Genomic DNA, 16,375 nt, shown 5'->3' with positions numbered 1-16,375 from the left:
TTCACAAAAGAAAAATTGAGGCAAACAAAGTTTGATTCGAACAAATCAAAATGATAAAACAATCATTGTACATGCTGTTAACGCAATAAATCATTCGCTATTTATTCAAATTCATCGTTTATATGTGAAGAACTGTGTGCGAACACTTGAAAATATGGAAGTAGCTACATTTTCATCTATGGTTAACTTGATAAATGTGTGTTTATTAAGCTTATGTTTCATTACTCCCTTCTCAAAACACAATTAGACGCACATACCTTTAGGTGCAGCCAAACTTGATTTATCTCCCCTTGTCGTGACTTCAGGGGACGTCCTGATTTGTTTTATAAAAAAGGATGCGCATGCTAACTTCTATACAATTACATGCACATACCACTATATGACGCCAAGCTCGATTTTTCTTCCTGTGTTGCCAGGAAGCGTCCTAATCTGCTATTGTAAGAAGAGTTGCAGAGACTCGTTCTTGTCGTGAGTTCAGGATTCGCGTTCTGATTTGTTTTATAAAAAAAAGAATTCACAGGTTAAGTAGACAAACGTGATTTTTTAGGCTTACGTTGACGTCTATACAGAAAGTTTTGGTCTTTACAAGGACTAAAATATTAACTCGTATAATATTTTATAGGAAAACAATCGTTAAGCGGAAGGAAAACAACAACGCTATGTATTTATTTGCATGACCTGCACCGTTGGATGTAGGTTGCCGAAAGTTAAAACAATGAAGAAGTTAATTAAATAATGAAGTTCAGCCGCCAAAAGTATTTTCTTGGAGCGGTACATCTTCAAGTGAAGATAGCCTTGCTCAGATAGTCTTGCTCGGATATTCAGTTGAAAGAGAAAGGAAAGAGAAGACGTTTTTCTCCATTACTGCCTGGAAGCTCTCGGCAACTGCTGTTAAAATCCCAAAAGGTCTGCAAATAGTCCTTTAAAGCTCCAGTTCAAATTAATACACTTAGAAGCCTGATTTGTTCTCGTGTGACTAAACCACCTTACAAAATTGCTATCAACAATAAGAAAGAAATGTTAATGTTATGTGTGCGAACATTAGAAAATCTTGGTGTCTTTAGTTAACTAGACACAAGTGATTTTATTAGGCTTATGTTGCATTAACTCCCTTCTCAAATCACAATTGCATGCACATACCAATAGATGGCGCCTAGCTCGATTTATCTTCCTTTGTTGTAATGCCAGGAGTCGTCTTGGTCTGCATTACAGGGACACGTTCTTGTTCTTCTTTCTCTCTCACTATATCATCAAACGCTCACACATGTATTTTGGAATGTAAAAACTTTTCTCCACTCACACGCATACGTAGTACACAACACCCGGACTTTTTACTACAGACATTATTAATTATAGACATTACCAATGGACACATTGTCTCTAGGTACGCACACACGTTACATTCAGTACATAAACTTATCCTCTCTACTACTCACATACGTACGTACACATATACACGTACTCATATGCCATTCTGCCTTGTTTTTATGTTTTGATGAACACAATTTCATAAGTTCCGCATACAATGCATGTGTTATTAAATTACAGTTTTTGTTTTCATTAGTGCATGCGTGTATTATGAACACACATATATATATAAATGAGAAAAAGCGGTCAACTTTGAAGCGAATACAATATTTCAACTTTTGTCATTGACTGTTTACTGTAAACACCTGCCGACATGGCATTTATACGTACTTAATTCCCTTCAATTCTTGTGTTGGTTGCCGAGGGAGGGATGTTAGTCTACGAAGCCAAGAGTAGTTTTGTGACCGGGTTCGATTATCCGGATCAACAGTATTTATGGCTTTCTACACTGATGATAAATATGAAAAGCTAGAGCCTATAAGTATAAGAATAAGTGTTAATATGTTAATATTAATGAAAAATTATATATATTATATTATATATATATATATATATATATATATATATATATAGCACAAATGGTAATTAGTAAACTCCTAAAGAGAGTGTTCAATACTACTGCAGAGCAAATATATATACTTTTATTACAGTTTTACTGCTTAGTTAACCATGTTTTGATTACCGACTCATATAAACGATCCGATAATTTCATCAGACTTTATATATATATATATATATATATATATATATATATATATATATATACATATTTCAAGGCCTTTAAAATATGTATATATTTTTTTCATCGCCTCCTGACACGCTATATATATATATATATATATATATATATATATATATATATATATATATATATATATATATATATATATATATATATACAGTGATAATCATATTTATTGGCACGGTAAAATAAAAGTTAAATTTTGTCTAATAAATTCTAAAAAAGGGATTAAATTAAAGAAAATAACAAAGTATATTATGTATTTTTAACTGGCCTTTCCGATGCAGCAATCGGATTTTAGAAAAAATAAATAACAAAGGAACAACAAACATAATTGCAAAAAACCCTTGTTCAAAATTATTGGCACGGCTTTGTTTTTCTTTTAGTATCAGTATAATATCAATCAATTTCCGGTTTACGTGCTTTCTGAACTTTTTTATAGCCATATTATGCTTGTTTAACGCTAATTCAGTGAATAATTTTTTTCAGATAATTTTTAGATAGCGATTTATTTAAACTATTATAAGTGACTAAATTATAATTTTCAATCGCCATGGTTAAAACTAAGGAACACAGCGAAGACGTCAGGAAGCTTGTTGTAGCATTCCATACCAATGGGGAGGGCTATGATAAGATTTCAAAGAAGCTAAACCTTCCCAAATCCACTGTTAGAGCCATAATAAACAAGTTCAAATCGCAAGGCCACGTTATGAGTTTAGAGGGTAGAGGGAGAAAAAGGATTCTTTCCCCAAGAGATGAACGGAAAATTGTTCGACAAGTAAAACAAAACCCAAGGATCTCTGTTGTCGACATACAGTTGGTAGAGTTTTGAAGAGAGCTGGTTTAAAAGCATGTCGTCCGAGAAAGACTCCCTTATTGAAGCCTATGCACCTGAAAGCAAGGCTAGCCTTTGCAAAACGTCATATTGATAAAGATGTTGCATTCTGGAAACGTGTTTTATGGACTGACGAAACGAAAATAGAGTTATTTGGCCATAATAAAGTGTCTTATATTTACAGAAAATCTGGCGAAGCTTTCCTGCCTAAGAACACCATACCCACAGTGAAGCACGGTGGAGGCAGTTTGATATTTTGGGGATCCTTTGCTGCCTCTGGACCAGGGCGACTTGTTAAGGTCACAGGTAGCATAAAAAAGGAAGATTATGTTAAATATTGGATGAAAACCTGAAAGACTCTGCTAAAGAGCTCTCACTTGGTTGTCGTTGGTGGTTCATGCAAGATAATGACCCAAAGCATTCGGCTAAACTGACTAAGAAATGGCTTGAGGACAATCATATTAATGTTTTGGAGTGGCCATCACAAAGCCCAGACCTTAATCCAATTGAAAATTTATGAAGAACATTAAAATTGAGGGTAATGCAAAGGAAACCTAAGAATCTTATTCAATTGGAGGATTATTGTCAGGAAGAGTGGGCTAAAATTACTACTGAAGAGTGCAACAACTTGGTTGTAAACTATGAAAAGCGACTGAGGAAGGTAATCAAGGCCAAAGGCTATACAATTGATTATTAAATAAATCGTGCCAATAATTTTGAACAAGGGTTTTTTGCAATTATGTTTGTTGTTCCTTTGTTATTTATTTTTTCTAAAATCCGATTGCTGCATCGGAAAAGCCAGTTAAAAATACATAATATACTTTGTTATTTTCTTTAATTTAATCCCTTTTTTAGAATTTATTAGACAAAATTTAACTTTTATTTTACCGTGCCAATAAATATGATCATCACTGTATATATATATATATATATATATATATATATATATATATATATATATATATATATATATATATATATTCCAAAAGTTATGATCATCCATGATTTTATCCTTATCTTAGTCGTTTTTCATGTTCACAAATAAAGCAGATATATATATTTATTTACTTATATACAGTCGATTGCTAAAGTTGAAAGAAAAATGGTTGGATTATTCTTTTGGAGTTGTAGGTCATTTTAGTTTTAGAAACGAAGAAAAATGTTGTGCCAAACAAAATGGCAGCATCAATCTAAAGAAGCTTTAAATCGTAAAAGCTTTCAGGCGAAGATGAAGAATATGTTTCCCGTTGGATAGCCAATTCATAGAAGTTTTGAATTGTAAAAATTAGCAGACAAAAAGCAATCTCTTAAGAATCCTGCACATCAGTGATACTGGTTTCTGATTGGTTACTAACAGAGCGCGGCTCCATTTGATTGGCTAGTTCTTTTCACCCCTGTCTATAAATAGAACCTTCCATTTTTTTTTTGTAAGCATATCCCAATTATTATAGTAAACATATTTTTTTAAGTTCTCCTTTACATCTTAAACACTGAGTTAGCAGAGAAGTTGAGAACATAATTTTCCTCTCCCAATTGACCATTTAAATATGTTATAATATATTTTCTTGTGGTCTATTGGTTTTACTGGATTCTAGGACAAGAATTCCTCTTGTGTGATGGAGTATCCAGCCCCGTGCTATTACTTGAGGTTACATTACTTGAAGAATGTGGAACGTTTTTCATACCATATGTTGTGTGTGTGTGTGTGTGTAAATTGAATCGTTTATTCATCCTTGTTTTACAAGAAAATGCAAATTCTAATTTTTCAAACCATATCAGTTTGAAAAATTAAACAAATAAACACAGAAAACAAATATTTTTAGATTTCTTGAAATATATCGCAGTAAAAATATTTAAAAATGATTGTATTGAATTACAATCATTTGAAATGGTTTCCTCCCTGAGGAAATACCTTGTTTTGAGAAGCTCTTAAAACTGATTTTTCACTCCAGATGTAAGATAAAAAAACTTATATCGAGTCTGTTCCTATGGGTGGATCATTCCATCACTCCAGAAAGTCCCCAAAAGCACCTGACACCTAATGCAATCCTCTACCTGAATAAAAGTTTGATCCATCCTAAGATGACATATTGTTGACACATTTGATTTATCCCCATTGTTTTAAAATTGTTAACTCCTTACACCAAGTGGCTTCAGGCCTGTCTGGAGCGATTTCCATACAAAAAATACAACAGAGCCGATATAAGACAGCGGACTCTGCATACCTAAAGGTTTCGATATCATTTTGGGTAAAGCTTCATAACAATTATAGGCAAGGAGCATGTGCTGCACTGGGTAAGCTGGTGTTTTCTCATTTATAACACCTTTCACCACCAATGATCCGATTCTAAATTAACCCCTATTTTAATAAACTCTTACAACTGACTTTTAAACCCAGACCTAAAATGGAAACTTTAACTTTATTGCTAAGGTTACTGATAGAATGATCCAATCATTCTACTGCGGCAAAAAGTACTTGTTGCTGATATAATCTTCTGCCTATATGCACATACATCATAAGAAACCACATTTCAGGTGTCGCTCGGGTTACTCTTTTTAATTTGACAGAGTACAAATCGACTTTGCAATCTAGTGGTGGATGATCTATTCTGTTCTCTACAGCCCGTTTCTCATAGAAGAGACGTCACTGTGAACTTGCCTATGTATACGTTCACTGTACAGGCCATAATCGTTATACTTGTTGTCTTCGTCTTAAGTCAGTGCTTGATTCCAACACCGGCCATGGGTGCAATCGTGTGTTCTCGGTGTTGCAACAGAAGAATTCTCTTTTCAAACAAAACTACAACTTCAATGTAAAACAAGTAATAATTGGAGAGAAGGCAATGTTTTTAGCATATTATTAAGATATGTATCTACTTCCTTCTCACTGCAGGAAGATGTGACACAAGGTCAGAAGGTGGGAAGAATCAATCTGAGAGCTTAAAAGTCTCGGAAATGGCTGTTTCTGTTGGGCTGATTGTCGAGAACAAATCCTCAACTGATATTACTACCCAAAGCCATCAAGCAACCAAAACTGCAAGGAAACCATGATAGTAGATGTTTCAGATAGAAAGAGAGAAAGAAAGAGATTTATTTTAAGCCCATCTTACGAACATGTCTTGTCTCTTTCAAGTTTCCAGTAAGACTCATAGAAATTTGAAATCAGCACTTTCCACTATTAAATCTGATGTAATCTGATTTGAAGATGAGAATAAACGGTCAGTCATACAGAACGTGTATTTGTGATTGTCAATGTTTTGGGCAAGCTCGGGAAGACTACGAAATGTTGTGAAGGGAATAGAGTAATTTGTCATATCCTTTTCCTTTCCTTATAAGTAAAGTTCTGTATCCTGGGGTCGCGAAAATCTTCAACACTGGATCAGAAAACTTTATGCATTTCAAATAATTTGTCGGAATAGCTGCAGGGATAACTTTGGTGATTCTCACCAATTGATATGGTCCTAAATACGTGACGTCATGTCTATTAAAAGAATCCCCAGACCATTCGTGGACTGAAGAGGGATATTAGAGGTTGAATGTGGACAATGTCAACAGGCAAGTATGTCAGAGTTATTGACAATTTTGCGCATTGTATTGAAGTGTAACATTAAAAATATGTGGATACAATATACACTTGTGCCCGATATTATTCATACCCCACCTTGAAAATTGAGTTTATTAGATGTAACTTTGTAAGAATTTATTGTTTACGTCCATATTGATACATATTCTTTATAAACCTCTTCTGATCATTTTCGTCATTTTAAAATCTCGGGATACTTGTAATAAAAGAAATATACAGCTATTTATAAAATCTGCAATGTTCAAAAATAATCATACCCTCTTATTTTTTCAGTATTAATCGAGTTTCTGACTGTCTGTTTCCTGTTTGATTCTTATTTTGAATGCTTTTATACAACCTTTGATTAATTTCATTTCGTTTTTTGCATTTTTCAGAAATTAAAATGATATCAACTGAAAACCAATAAAAGAATAAAAATTATTAGAATTGGGAAGAAAAAAAAGTTTAGTAATGATCTTAGGACTAAAATTGTGAATTCACATAAGGATGGTTTAGGTTACAAGTCAATTTCCAAGAAATTTGAGGTCACTACAGCAACAGTACAGAGCATCATCAAAAAATTCCAGAGCCACCCCACAACAAACAACTAGATTGGTAGAGGAAGGAAAAGGAAACTGTCTGCTAGAGCCACCAGGAATATTGTAAGAAGTGTTAATGCAAATCCAACCACCACTACTAAGGACATTTTAGAAAATCTAGAGTCTTCTGGCATAAAAATATCAAGGCAAACATTGCAAAGGACTCTGCATGAAAATGGTCTGAAAGGAAGAAGACCAAGAAGGACTCCATTGCACACCGGAAAACACCTTGCAGCACGTCTAAAGTTTGCTAGGACCCATGTGAATTCTCCAGAGTCCGTTTTCCCAAGTATTTTGTGGACTGACGAAACAAAAATTGAATTGTTTGGCCATATGGATGCTTCTTACGTTTGGAGGAAGAAAGGAGAAGCTTACAACCCAAAGAACACCATACCCACGGTGAAACATGGTGGTGGTAGCCTAATGTTTTGGGGCTCTTTTTCGGCTAGTGGTCAAGGTAGTTTGGTCAAGATAGTTGGAACCATGAAGAAGGAGCAATATTTGGAGATACTCCAGAAAAACATTAGACAGGATGCGGAGAAGCTCCATTTAGGACGAAACTGGGTCCTTCAACAGGATAATGATCCAAAACATACTGCCAAAATAGTCAAGAAATAGTTTGAGGATAATCAAATTAATGTTTTGGAATGGCCTAGCCAGAGTCCCGACCTGAACCCTATCGAAAACCTCTGGCACATAATGAAAACTGAGGTTAAAAAGCGGAAACCTAGAAATTTGAGGGAGTTGGAGAACTACTGCATTGAAGAATGATCAAAAATCATTGTTGATGCTTGTAAAAACCTTGTTGATAAATATCCAAAACGGTTACAGGCAGTTATGAAGAATAAAGGGCATGCTATTGACTATTAGTAAGAGAGGTATGAATAATTTTGAACTAGTGCCATTATTGTTTTTCTTTGTATAATGTTTCAAACTTACATAATTTATTTATTTGTTGAGTTTAAATTAAATGTTTATGCTTGATTTATTGTTTGAAATCCCTTTAATGTTGTCTATCTTCTGGTTTGAGCAATATTCTTATAGAAATCTCAAAGATCCGAGGGGTATGAATAATATCGGGCACAAGTGTATATGCCCTAATTTGGTCTGCGGTGGATCTCTTTTGTTTAGAAATAGTTTAGGAATTGTTTTGATAAACATTATCTTTGAAATAGTCTTACACATAAAAATCAGAGGAGGGGAAATGGGTTTGAAGTCCATTAAGGATCATATCTTCAGATGAGATAATCAACAATGTGGCCCACATATCATTAAAGGGTGATAAAACAAAGACTGTTGGACATTTTTGGCTGAAACTTGGTGAACAAGTTAAGAAGAGATTGAAATTTATTTGAATCAAATATGGTTGGATTTTAACAAATTTTTGAATGTTGGATTCTCAACTAGCGTTATAAATTGGATGTAATTTTCGTTCGGTTTACCTAGTCGTTAAGAACAGAGCATATGTCATATCCATCACAATTGCATTAGACAGGTCGTTTATGAAAAGCATGTATAATAAAGATCCAGGGATCGAATCCTAGAGCACGCCCACATTATTGTCATGTTGTAAAGCTCAGAGATCAAAGGCAACTTTGGTGGTTGACATTGAAATCACCAAACATCTATTTTGGTGCTCGGATTTAATGAGAGTGCTGCATCTATGCTATTAGAAATAAAGTCGAACAGGACACAGTTGGTCGAAGGAGAACAGTAAATGAAATATAAGTAGCGAACGTAGTGTTGGAAAGTGTTGTGGTTCTAAAAGAGTCACTAAGGAAAACATGGACACAGAGATGAAATAGAGAAGGTAAAAAAAATGCAAAGAGCAACCATTGTAGTAAGTACCGCCAAGATGGCGGACTACGAAAGTACACTGATCACGTCAAGAGTTATAACTCTTAGTTAATTTATACAGTTTGGAAGAGTTCATATCTTGTGCATGGGGGAGTCCCTCCAGCAAAAAGTTTATCTAAAACTTATGTAGGCTTCATGTTCTCTACTCAAGAGAGAAGGTGTTGAATTTCAGGTTTGGGGATTTTATTAACGATTTCATTTGTTACGCTGTACACCTTACACACGGGAATCACACATTGTAGCAGCCCACGGCGACCACGACAAAGAATAACTGAAACTCACTTTTTCGTGCAGCAACGGCATTTATTTCCCGGTAATTCTTTTTTGCCACGCCAGGACGCCAGCTCGCCAAAAAGTACGTCACGCACCAAATTTCATTCCGTCCTAAAAACAACTTTCTACAGAAAAAAAAAACACCATATTTTTACATTTTTATCTCGTGAATAAACAAAATTATGGGTAATTCTTTTTTGCCACGCTAGGACGCCAGCTCGCCAAAAGGTACGTCACGCACCAAATTTCATTCCGTCCTAAAAACAACTTTCTACAGAAAAAAAGAAAAAAAACATATTTTTACATTTTTATCTCGCGAATAAAAAAAATTATGGGTAATTCTTTTTTGGCACGCAAGGACGCCAGCTCGTCAAAAAGTATGCAACATGCCCAATTTCATTCCGTCATAAAAACAACTTTCTACAGAAAAAAAAAACTTATTTTTACATTTTTATCTCGCGAATAAACATGAAATTATATATTAAAAACCACGTTTATTATTTTTAAAATCCAACAACGAAGTTGAAGTCAATATTTTCGATTGTAAAACAAAACTTTTTTTTTGATAAACCTCTGTGTGGCGTACCAGTGAGTTATTTTTTCTAAGGAATAAAATTGAATAAAGTTTATTTTTAAAAGAATATTCAGACATTTACCTAGCGAACAAGTATAAAAATATATGTGAAAACCGCGTTTATTATTTAAAAAAAAAATCAAAATTATACAACGGGTATGAAGTCAGTTTCGTTTAAGAAAAAACAAAAAACAACTTCATACCCGGTGTATAGTTTGGATTTTTTTTTAAATAATAAAGGCAAATTTTCACATATATTTTTATACTTGTTCGCTAGGTAAATGTCTGAACATTCTTTTAAAAATAAACTTTATTCAATTTTATTCTTAGAAAAAATAACTCACTGGTACGCCACACAGAGGTTTATCAAAAACATTAGTTTTGTTTTACAATCGAAAAATTAGTTTTGTTTTACAATCGAAAAATTAGTTTTGTTTTACAATCGAAAATATTGCCTTTAACTCCGTTGTTGGATTTTAAAAATAATAAACGCGGTTTTTAATATATAATTTCATGTTTATTCGCGAGATAAAAATGTAAAAATATTTTTTTTTTCTGTAGAAAGTTGTTTTAGGACGGAATGAAATTTGGCGCGTGGCGTGCTTTTTGGCGAACTGGCGTCCTGGCGTCCTGGCGTGCCAAAAGAAATTGCCCCTTATTTCCTCATTCTCACGCCACGCATGCCTTTTCGTTATGGTTGTGACATCTCTTACATCATCGTCTTCTCTAACATGCTCTCTCTCCTTTTTATAGTCGGTTACCTTACACTAACATCATTTTGCATTTCTAATTTTTCATACGTGCGTCCGCGCTCTGTTACACATTTGGATGAGGGGGGGGGGATCAACCTGTGTTTTTGCTATACACTTTAACTCGTCCAAAGTTTTGTCAGAACAAATTCGGCATCTGTGAAAATAAATCCGCTTCATTTTTCACATAAAAAAACGTACCAAGAAAATGTTGCTCATCACTTCAGTTGCCAATTTACCGACAAGGGTTATTGATCTATCGATCTAATTGTGTAATGAAAAACGTCATAAGCAATTTATATACAACTTTTGTTCAATATACCGAAACACATCTTATGCATAAAATATGTAAGACCAACGGGACGTTTTAGAATATTAAACATAAACAACAACCTAAGCAAGTATATATATATATATATATATATATATATATATATATATATATATATATATATATATATATATATATATACATACATCCAGGCAACGCAGGGCACTCATAATAGTATATATATATATATATATATATATATATATATATATATATATATATATATATATATATACTAGCATGTGTGCCCGGCGTTGCCTGAATGTTTAGAGATGTGTGTTGAGCAAAAGTAAAAAAAAAAAAAAGTGTAGTAGGAAGGCTCGAACCCGTACCGCGAAGTAGGAAAAGAATCGGAAAAAAAACTTTCTTTGCTGTTACGACCACCGCCAAACCAGAAATTACGTATGTTTTAATTAAGGCTAGACAATCGAAAATAGGGGATGACATTCGAAACTATCAGCGAAAAAAGCAACCCCTCCCTGTAGAAAAGTGCTCAGTTGAGGGTGAAGAAATTAATGTTTTTAGCTAATTTTTCGGTATTTGTCGTCTGAAGGGTCCAGCTTAAAAACGATACTGATCGTTGGAAAATCCGTCGTCTCCGTCGAAAGTTTTAGGCAGACATGCAAAAATACATACATAGATTTATATATTTGTAGCTCAAATTTTCGACCCAAACCGATTAAAAGGCTTGCCCTACCTCTGAATACCCTTTATGTAAAATTTCAAATGTTTAGACCAGAAATTGTCTTTAGTAATTTGGTAGAGACCGCAGCGGTCAATTTTTGTTTTAACTTTGACCCCTATTATGACCCCTTAAAATTTATTGTTTTGGGCTCAAATCAAGTTATTAAGTTAGATCAATGTTCAAGAAATCTATATCTAAAATTTCAAGTGTTTATACTAAAAATTGGCGGAGGAGTTTGGTAGAGTTTTCAAAGGTCAAATCGTTAAACTTAAACCTTTAACAGCCAAATTTCTGGCCGAACACAGATTACAAATATTTCCCCATTTCATCAAATTTCCCTTTTCATCAAATTTCGAGTCTGTAGATTGAAAGTTGACGGAGTTATTGTGTAGGGACATGTGCACAGAAAGACAGACAAACACTTTCACTTTATATATATATATATATATTGTTATTGTTGTTATTTTTCAAGCGATACATACGGTTAATATTAATATATTAGAAAGTATATAACATTTTTATTTATTTATTATTCTTTAAAACAGTAATCTACGTACACGGGTGTTTCAAGGTCATTACCTCTCATCAGCGTAGTTTAACTGTTTCTAGGGATCGAACCTCAGACCATGTTTACCACAGTCCGGTGCCTTAACCGTTAGGCCATAATCCCTAGATTAATTATACTGTTTATTTTTATCGCTTATAAATTTAGATTTTGTTATTGTTGTTATTTTTCAAGCGATACATACGGTTAATATTGGCTCTGCCTCGGAGCTCATTTTTTTATTTACTTAGAAAGTCGCCCTTTTTAATTTGGACATATATAACATTTTTATTTATTTATCATTTTGTAAAACAGTAATCTACGTACACGTGTGTTTCAAGGTCATTGCCTCTCATCAGCGTAGTTTAACTGTTTCTAGGGATCGAACCTCATTTTTATTTATTTATTATTTTTTTAAATAGTAGATTACAGACAGACAAACACTTTCACTTTATATATATATATATATATATATATATATATATATATATCAAAGACTCCATCAGTCTTGACAGACTATGGATACCCACTGTAAAGTTTGCCTGTGGCAAGAGTTGTGCAATCTCAACCACACCTCTCCTTAGTCGACATTGTTGAATACCAGTGGCAAGTAGATGTTCAGAACGGCTGGAAACAAATGCCGAGATAAGCGGAAAGCACATATAGTGCCTAGAATTCACAAATGGTCACCCACCCGGTACTAGCCATACTCAACATTGCTTAACTTCGGTGATCTGATAAAAACCGGTTAGTGCCGGCAAAAAGAAAGTCCGCACGTGTAACTTTTTCAAAAACTGCAAATTTAAGCTAAATTTAATGCAACTGTTTAAACAAACTATAACTCATTTGATTCCCCTTTTATTCCTCTATAATTTCACCTGTTAATATTTGACTTTTAATTGAAATATTCGAGTGTTCACGTCAATTTAAAAAATAACTTCAAATTGAGGAGGCAAAAAGAAAGTCAGCAGCAACAAATTTACTTAAAACTAGCTTAAATTATCGCCCCTAAATTAGTTTAAAATATCCACCAACAGGCAACAAAGCATCTCTAATCATAATTGTTATTGTTCCAGGTTATACAACGTAACATTTTGTCCATATGCCACAACTTTCTCTTAGTGATCGTCAGGATCTCATTAATGTTCACCTTTCTGGTTTATCTAATTGAGAAATCGCCCGCAGATTGAAATGTGATGAGAAAACGGCACAAAAAACACCTAAACACCGGCATTGTTTGTGATGCCCCTAAATCTGGCCATACTAGAGTTACTTCTAATGGGGAAGATAATGCTATCAAGATCCGCAGCCTATGAAACAGATTTGAAGCGGCTCCCCAAATCCAACAACAGTGCGATCTTGTAAAAAAGAGTGCTCTCTTTCTACTGTCAACAACAGATTAAAGGACTTTCATTTGCGAGGATATGTTGCGAGATGCAAGCCATGATTTCTATAAAGAACATAAAGTGCCTCTGGACTTCATCAGATGCAATGAAGATCATAACTCTTCATATTGGTCAAAAGTGCTTTTTAGTGACGAAAGCAAGTTCAATAGGCTAGGCAGTGATGGTAGGCAGTACGTCCGTCGGAAGAAAGATGAAGAATTTAATCCTAGATGCTCAGTTTCAACGCTGCAAGGTGGTGGAGGTTCAGTTTTGGTGTGGGGAATTATTAGTGCCAATGGCCCAGGGCCTATAGCTCGCTTGCAAGGTCGAATTAATTCGACCAAGTACATTAATATGTTGACTGAGAATTTTCTACCCTACTTTGGTCGGAATTTGGATGATAATTCCATTTTCATGCAGGATAATGCTCCCATTCACACAGCTGGCAATGTCAAGAGGTTCCTGGAATAGCATGATATTCCGTGTTTGGATTGGGCTGTACAATCTCCAGACCCTAATTCTATCGAAAAAGTATGGCATTCCATCAAGCAACAGCTACACAATGATAAAGTTTCAAATTTGGAAGAACTTTGGACAAAAATTAAAGTAGAGTGAAATGCCCTTTCCCCGGAGTATTGCTGTAGTCTAATTCAAGGAATTCCCAAAGAATTGCAGGCTGTCAAATTGCAGAAGGGCTATGCTACTAAATATTAACTAGTTCATTGTGTTCCTGTTTTAATTGTGTTGCATTAATGTCCTAAAGTTACATTTAAATAACAATTTTCCGTTTATGCCTCCTCAATGTGAAGTTTTTTTTTAATTGACGTGAACACTAGAATATTTCAATTAAAAGTCAAATATGAACAGATAAAATTATAGAAGAATAAAAGGCCAATCAAATGAGGTATAGGTTGTTTAAACAGTTGCATTAAATTTAGCTTAAATTTGCAGCTTTTGAAAAAATTACAAGTGCGGGCTTTCTTTTTGCAGCCTGTGTGTGTGTGTGTGTGTGTGTGTGTGTGTGTGTGTGTGTGTGTGTGTGTGTGTGTGTGTGTGTGTATAGTGCAAATTTTTTATTTAAAATTCAAAGCCTCACGTTTTCTTTTTTTACAACCTTCGTTTATTTCCTGGATTTATTTCCATTGCAGCTGTTTCATTAGTGGGAAGGCAATTGTACGACTCCCGCCATCTTTTTGTGTTATGTGAAGATATTTTTCCGTTTTAATCCGTAGTTTCGTATTTTTATTTTTTATTGATTTTTTTTATTCATATATTATTCTTTATCCCCCCTTTTTTCTCACCTATTTGTTTTTACAATTATCTTATAATTTTATTTCTATATTTACGCGTGTTTATTTTAATATTCCTTTTTTTACTTGGTGTTTGAATTCGTATTTTCACCTAATCCCTCTGTTTAAAGGGGAGGTCGCTCACATGGTATCAGTTTTCATATCAAGGATTACCTCCCTTGCACCTTTTATCTTTCCTTATATTATACGTTTAACTTTTACTACTTTTTTTTTCCTAATCTGCTCTACTGCGTGAAATTAAGAATCTATTTCTGTGCAAACATCCGTGTATTACGTCTAGTCGTTTGTTTAATAATTTTTCTTTTGATGTCAGTATATCGTATGCTTCTAATATACATATGTTGCATCTTTTCGATCTGCTCGGTTTATAATTTTCTCCTTTATCAATCATTGACTATTTTAATTTATATTCAGTTTTATTTTTCTTTAATTCCTTACTCCATACTGCTAAAGTGGTTGAGTTTTTCTTGTTTTTTTTTTTGTCGGTTGTTTTTGGTATTACTATTGGTTCTGTTTCTACTTTCGTTATAGTAATTGCAGTTGTCACTATTGTTATGATCTTTTCTACTGTTGTTTCCATTTTTATCCTCATTTTTGTTTTTTTCGTTATTTGTGGTGTTATTTTCTTTCTCATTTTCATTTTTAAACGATATCTGTCCTTAAAGCAGGTTCCGGTGCTCCCCAGATATACTTTAGTTTCATTATTTGTTATAACTTCACATTTGTATACTACGTTTGAAATTAAACAGTCCACCCATTGGACATTCAGTAGGGTCTCGCCAGTTACAATCTTTTACGTTGTTAGATTTATTTTCTGTCCTATCTCTATTTTTCAAAATTTTGTTTAATTTTGTGTTATTTTTAATGTGTATATGGAGCAAATTCAAACATTCTTTAACAACGACATAATTATATAAAGATGTTATGCCTAAGCTGTTTATAGTTTTGTTTTGTACATTAATGTTTTCTTTATTTTTTTGTATACGTAGTAGTGCTGATTAGTGTGGTTATAATATAAACCAATGCAATGCTACTAATGCTAAATATCATGACTTGTGAGTTTTGAGGAGGCTATATAACATGGGTCAATATACCCATGTTATATAGCCTCCTGTGTGGTGTTTAATATATGGTGTCAGTTTTTTTCTGTTTTTTATAAGATTTTTGAAAAGTTTCAATGTTTTTGTTTATAGTCAGTGTACATTTATTCACTAATAATAATAAGATTATCGGAAGGTAAAATACCGGGTTGGGAATCTGGCGCAGTCTTCTCTCAAGTAAACTATGGTATGCACCTCATCTAGTAATGGCGTCACAATAAAAATACACTTGATAGCCCTGGCGAAGCATCAAGTATTCAGATACCGACAAGATTTGAATTACACTACAAACTCATGTAGTAAGTTCAATTTCGGCTACGGCCGCGCTGGATGGATGGAATAGTGTAGATATTTTCTTTAAATATGTGCTTTTCTCCATAATTATTATACCACCACCTTTATCTGCTGGTTTTATGATTATGCTTTTGTTATTTGATAGTGTGACGGTACCCTCGGGTAGG

Source organism: Euprymna scolopes, chromosome 20, assembly GCF_053919585.1.
Source record: "Euprymna scolopes isolate OS-2025 chromosome 20, ASM5391958v1, whole genome shotgun sequence".
NCBI lineage: Eukaryota > Metazoa > Mollusca > Cephalopoda > Sepiida > Sepiolidae > Euprymna > Euprymna scolopes.
This window is presented reverse-complemented; position numbering follows the sequence as displayed.